The 6,884-nt window shown below is 44.3% G+C and overlaps 1 protein-coding gene across 2 annotated transcripts in view; it reads left to right on the top strand.

The window, feature by feature from the left end:
- Nucleotides 1–6,884, top strand: part of Upp2 (uridine phosphorylase 2) — a 273,249-nt gene that overhangs the window by 161,844 nt on the left and 104,521 nt on the right. The window lies entirely within an intron of this gene.

Below are 6,884 nucleotides of genomic sequence, written 5' to 3'. Positions count from 1 at the left end.
GAAAATGTCACAATTCAAAATATGACTATGAATGTTTTGGGGAGGGATTATGGCTTTTATTTTATTATTTTTAAATTTTTTTTTTGGTACAGAGTCTCATTACTCAGTTCAGACTCATAGTGATCCTTCTGATTCATCCTCCCCAGTGTTGGGATTACAGGCATGCACCCCCACACCCATTTTGGTAGCTGGCTTGGCGCAGGACCAGTGTGGTATGAAGTACCAGGGACTGAACCCAGACCTTGAGCTTGCCAGATGGGTGCTTAGATGGCCTAGCTATCTCCCCAGACCAGTAGCCATGAATATTAAATAAAATAGTATATGCATCAAATGATATAGAACCACAGATAATTCTCATTATCCAAAGATAATTACTATTTAAAACATTGACATTTAAATAAGAAGCAAAAGTTTATACTAAAGGACATTTAAATGTATCAATGGGCTTTATCATTAAAATAAAAAAGTATAAAAATGAGTATCTTATATTTTTTATAATTACATTCACTTGCTAACTTTTAGGGTTAGAAAATGTAATAAATGTTGATTTTGGGTCAACTTTTTTGATAAAAATTTAAGACTCCCTTTATTTACATTTGAACTTTGATAGACAACGAGAGGGCTTTTTATTTATTTATTTATTTTGTTTTTTAAAAAAACCAACAAAACAAAACCAAACAAAGGACTTCACTCATTTTCTCAAGGGCCCTTTTTAGTTTTCTGATATTCAAATCACTCTTTAGAAGGTCGAAGTGTGTCCTAGTCCCTCTTGGCTGAAAGCCTGCATCTATTTCTTGGTATGCAATTTCACTTTGTTGTGGTCAATTTGCATTTGATTTGCATTGTGTTTTTGACCCAGTGGGAGTGTCCAGCAAAGATACCACGCAGTGAGTGAGGCTGGACACCAGTAACCTAAGAGGTTATGACTGAATGGGAGCTAATTGTGTGGTGGTCACATGATTACTAGATCTTTTTCTGTCCTGAGACTCTGCTTCCCCGAGATCATCTTCAAATACTTAGCTGTAAGGAGCCAACCCCTCACCACGCCCATTAAAACTCTGTATGATTTGATTCCCAAGCATTTGATTCTGAAAACCCAGATCCAAGTGCCCTTGGGTAGGAGATACTATTTTGGAGCATCCTTTCTGGTATTTCTCAAGTAAAACGAAAAGCCTAATTCCTGGTTTAATCTTACTTTTGTAAATCTGGATATCCAACACTTGTGTTTTCTTACAGCAGTGCGTTTGTGGTCCCGTTATTGCAGGCAGCTGAGTTAGAAAGAAATATTATAGGCAGTCAGACAGGGCCAGGCCCTCGAAGGAGACAGCACAGAAGATGAGATGCCTTACAACTGTGGGAGGAACGGATGCTTCTGCTGTGAACTAGACCTAAAGACCTAAAGGCCAAATAAATGCTAAAAGAGTAACACCTGGGATTGATATTTTAAATAGGTATGATCACTTGGAAAGACCCAAGTGAGTCACTAGCCCAACCCCCATCAGGAAGAGACCCTGTCCCAAATTCATGCCCGTTTACTCCGTGACTCGCTTCCCCATTTGGTCCCGGACTTAATCAATTTTACCTGAGCAATGGTGCTTGTAATCCCATTGGTTGACCATAGTTTTGTCCCACCCCACATCCACCTAAGCAAGTTCCTCCTTTCTCCACCTTAGTCCCGCATGATTTTATACTATAAAAGTCCCTGGAAGAGACAGCTTCCCAGGGAGCTACCCGCTCAGGTCCCCCTCCTGTCCCTTTCTTGGACAAGAGCTTTCTTTTCCTCAATAAATATGTTCTGCTCATAGCCTCCGTTTGTTCCTAAAATTCATTCTTCGGTTTTAGAGAACACAAACTCGTGCAGGTCAGGTCAGGAGATCGTTTTTCCTTGTCCTTTGGAGGTTTCCTATATGGTTTGGAAGTCACCCACCCGAGACCAGCTTTTCTCCCATGATGTATCACATGACGGTGGCGCCGCACTGCTCTCCGCAGTTTAGGACACAGGCCCAGGGTCATCTTGAGATAGGCGCAGGTGGGGCGGGCACTCCCCTACAGCCAAGGCCTGCCGCTGGGTTGACTGAGGCGGGCCTGCGCAGTTCTCCCACTTGGTTGGGAAACAGACAGCAGTAGGCTTGGAAAGATCCACCCCTTCTTTTCCAGAGTGCCTCCTGTATCCCCCAACATCCCCTGACCTGTCTGGAAGGGAAGTGTCTGTCGTTTATCATATCACAAAAGCCACCTTTCCCATCTTCAAACAAACTCTGCTTTCCTGTCTTTTGGAATGAGCAGCGAACAATGGCTGAGATCAGACAGGATTTCATGGTGTTTGTATTAGATTTCCTAAACAGACAGTAGTGGAGAGAAACACAGACACAGAGGAGAGCTTTTCAGGGGACCTTCAAATGATCTTATCATGTCAACATGGACAAAGTTGCTTCTAGTTTCTGCAGACAAATCTTGGTAGAACAAAAAGCTTAAACTCTCAGAAACTGGGGAAATCTGAATGTCTTTTGTTATTTCTTTTTTTTCTTTCTTTCCAAGGAGGACATGAGGGGGAGGCGGTAGCAGAGGGGGATAGACTGGAGAGCCAGTTCTGCTCTCTGGAGAGGAAAGGAGGCGCCGTAGGGTTGGAGGAAAGGCCCTGGGAGGAAATGAGTGATTTCCACAGGAAGTGTTCTCACAACAAAGTGGCCCTGCTGAGTCTTTTCCCGCAGGCCAGAGCCTAGGAAGCCCTGCACATACTCCACAAGAAGATGAGCCCAATACAGACAGGTACAAAGTCTCATTTCGTGACATTTTAAGTCACTCCTAAATGCTTGTGGCTACTCATGTGAGAGAAGGGATATCCTTTTGGGAAAAATCCCTTTTAAAGGTCTAAGTTCTAATGTTTATAAAATCTGTTTACAAACTACATGTTTTCTGTTCTTGCTGGGGTACCTAGTTTTTAATGAGAGCTTGTAGGGATCTCCCCTCAACACTGGACAAAAAGCCACAGGAAGCTGGCTTGGGATGCCTCCAGGAGACCACATGCTGCTCTTATGTCTCCTTGACAGCAGTGTGTCTGGAAGGGATTTGGTGATGCTCTACAACACTGGCCTTCTAAATGGGGACCAGGAGGTGGCCAGAGTTCTGTGCCCTCAGAAGTCAGGCCTGGCAGGTAAGGGAGCAGAAGCAGGAGGAGGAAGAGAAGAAGGAAGAGGAAGAGAGCAGGGGTCAGAGCAAGAGCTTCCTGAAGCATGCAGTGCCTCTTACCCTTGGCAGGTGACTCCTTGGCCATCCAGGGGCCCTCAGAGCTGGCATGGGGAGAGGGGGTAGGTGCAGCACGTAGGTTCCACAGAGTCTGAGCAAAACTTTAAAGTTCATTCTATTTTATATCTGAACGAAATGATGATTCCATGGGAAAGGCTAGTTACAGAGAGATAAAGGTCACATGAAGTTCTATCATTTGTAGGGGGATTCTGAGGTCCTACAAGTCATGTCCTGCCCCATAAGAAGTTACTATCCCTAGGTAGGCAGAGAAGGTGATACCTTCAGCTTCAGACGGAGTGACTCTCTAGGGGTGACAGGCCACAATCACCTCAAGTTTAGCCTCTGGAATCTGAATCATCATGAGTTCTGGCTGTGTCCCTTTTTCAACTGTGCCTCTCCAGAAAGTCAACACTTCTGTCCTCTCCAACGTGCACAGCATGGTGCTCCCTCACAGGGGTGGAGTGAAGGCCAGTGGAGCTGTCCTAGCAATGCACTAGGTGCTCAAAAAATTCTCAGTGAATACCAGCTATTGATAGTACCCATTATTGAGAGGTGGAATATGCGTAAACTCTAATGTAGTGTGCTATGGTCTAAAGTCACTACCAGGTCTGAGAGCCAGAAAAAAGCTGAACTCTTGGTGGGCTTGGAAAAAATGGGTTGGATTTACATCAGCAGTGGAGAAGGGCAAAAATCATGCAATGGTAGGCAGAGAATGTGAGAGCAGGCACAAGCAGCAATGTGTGGTGCACAGGGCAGTTGAAGTGCCAGTCTGCCAGGCAAAAGCATCTGCAAGCTTTGTATAGTGGGTTATTAGATTTGTTTAAATGGGCAGAACCTAAAATCCACATTAAAGTGAACATAACTTGGCATGCTAGAGAGGAGGAGTGAGGGCAACGTGTGAGTGTCTGAGCAGAAATAGAGGCAGTGAAAGTGAAGTTTCAGGAAGACCAAAGGGACAAGGATGGTGGGACAACAGTGAGGAGGAGCCAGGCAGGCTGGGTAGGGTGACACAGTAAACTGAGTTGTGGCAACTGGAATTGGCAGTAGTGTGGAGAGAGAGCAGAAAGACATTTATTAGAAGCAGAAACTAGGATTGAGTCGTAAGCACATGCACAGGCTATATTAGTCAGTGTTCGTGCTCTGGGACATAATGCCCAACACCCACAACTTAAAGGAGGAAATGTTTAACTCCCAGTTCCAGGGATGTCAGTGATGTTCAGCTGGCCCAGGAAGGACGTCATGGCAGGAGACTGAGGCAGCACAAAGCTGCTCAGTTCATGGCACTGGGGAGCAGAACAGCCAGAGAGGCAAGGGCAGGGGCGCAGATCCGGGCTCGAGGCCATGCCTCTGTGACCCACTCAGATGCACCCAAGTGTGTCCCACCAGTCCCCGGGTCCCAAAGCAATCAAGCTGACACAGTCAAGCTTAATTGGCATCGAAGGCACACACTGTGAAATACAAGTCTTGAATGCTTAGGTTTTTTCAGATTTCTTGGCTTTAGGGAGCACAAATGCACTCAAGTTAAATGAAGTAAACATTTGTAAACAGACATGGGAATTTAGGAAAAGCTAAACAAACAAACAAACTACCAAACAGAGGCCTGAGGGAGGTTGGCACTGGAGAGGCCTCCATGCCCAGCTGGCTCTGGTCCGACAGCTGTGTGCTCCGTTTTTGTGTTCCAGGTCGCCCGCATCTCAGTCTCCTCCTGCTGACCCAACTCTCTTTTCCACAATGTAATGAGGGTAATTTTTCACGAGTATTAAGATGTTCTATTTTCTCTTAGCACTTAGCACATAGATCACATTCTTTGTAGCTTTCTACCTTTAAGGCAAAACCCCAGAATCTCTTGTCCTACGAGAAAGTAACTGTTCTGAAGTTCAGGTTTGAATGTGGGTGGGGGGTAGGAGTTGTTCTAAATCCTTTTTAGAATTTCAGGAGCTAATGTTGATGCATGACATTTCCTGAGGTGCGGGAATGGTGCTCCTATTCAACAAGGCTCATCTCATGTTTAGCTAGAGATGTGGGTGCGTGCTACACTGCCAGTGAAGACAATGGGCAGGACATCCTTTCTAACCTAGAGGTGGAAGACAGAGAAAAGCAGCAATGGGAGGAATCACATTCTCTTATCTCCCGCTTGTACTTCAAGACCAAACTTCAAGGGCAATGAGCAGCATTAGGAATGTCCAGGAAATGTGGGATATTCCTGGAGCATGAACATTTTGCTGTGCTTCATGCCTGGGGTTCTGGAAGGCAGTCACTTCCCAGTTGCCTCTGCCATTCCCTGGGACAGATGCATCAAAGTAGATGTGATGACACTGCATGGTGGAAAAGAAACACTTTCTGATGATTTAGTTTCTCCACTCTGCTTTTGGTGGTGATTTGACATAGAGGAAACAAACTCTGGGGAGCTCTGTTTCTCAGCATGGTGGTCTCAATGCTCTGGTAAAGGAATGGAAGGGGCAGACCTTTAGGAGAGATCTTTACCATCATCCCAATGGAGTGGGATTGCATGACCCGGGGAGGGCCACCTGCTCTGTCGACTCACAGGAGGCCAAATGGAAGGATCCAACTGCCAGTTGTTACCACGCCAGAGGGGCCAGTGGTGACCAGGTGTTCAAAGCCATGGCTATGAAGACTAGAGGAGACAAAACATATTGTTTGACTCTTAGACTTTTTTCCCTTCAAAGCCACATCCCATATGCTCAGTAGTCCCAAATGTCACCTCAGAACAAAGAAGTGAAATTCTAAAAGATGTCATAATCATACCCAAAAGAAAATTAAAATGATGGCTGCAAACTAAGAACAGAGCCAGCTAATGTGCTATTTATTTATTTTTAGTTTTTTGAGACAGTACCTCGCTATACAGTTCAGGCTGTCCTTTAACTCGCTATGTAGCCCAGGTTGGTCTTGAACATGCAGCTAGCCTTCTGCCTCAGCCTCTGGAGTGCTGGGATTACCTTCATGCTTGCTCTGAGGAGTTTAATTTTGTTCTTTTTGTTACCTAGAAAATGGGCCTCCTAAAGACGACCAAAGCAATTATAAATTTTCTCTGTAGAGTTGAATTGCTGTTTAACTAGTATTATAATCCCACACTGAGGGTGTCTATTTGTTCTAAGTTTCTGCTCTTTTATAACCTCAGTCAAATACAGGCCACTGTGACTCCCCAGCCAACCTTCCATTTCCTCTGTAAGTCATTTTCTGCAATTTCATTTCTCATTGTTAGTTGTCTGGCTTAGCTCAGTGACTCCCGAGGCAGAGAATCTGCTTGGTCCACCTAATTTTTTCTTTTTCTTTTTTTTTGAACCAGGTTGAGCGACTTAAGGAGACCTGATTTTGTGTAGGGCAAATCTCAGGACAGTGTCTGAGGTAGTAAAATTAATGAACTGGTCAATTCTTTACCAATTTATCTTTGTTAAAGTTATGACCAAAAGAAAACTAGAAAGATGTCTTGTAAACATATAAAAATGTCCAACTATGAAAACATCTTCCTGGCCTATAAACTTCTTCAATAAATTTGTACAGCTGTGATTTTCTTTATTACCAAAGGTTAACTTAGAGACTTCTGTAAACTTCACCTCCTTTTCCCTTGGGGGGAATCAGGGATCAGTAAATTCTTTCTTGTTTTTTTTTTTTTTTTT

This window comes from Octodon degus, unplaced genomic scaffold (genome assembly GCF_000260255.1).
Source record: "Octodon degus isolate 3935 unplaced genomic scaffold, OctDeg1.0 scaffold00032, whole genome shotgun sequence".
NCBI lineage: Eukaryota > Metazoa > Chordata > Mammalia > Rodentia > Octodontidae > Octodon > Octodon degus.
Note: the sequence above shows the minus strand (reverse complement) of the source record. Positions and strands in the feature narration are given on the sequence as shown.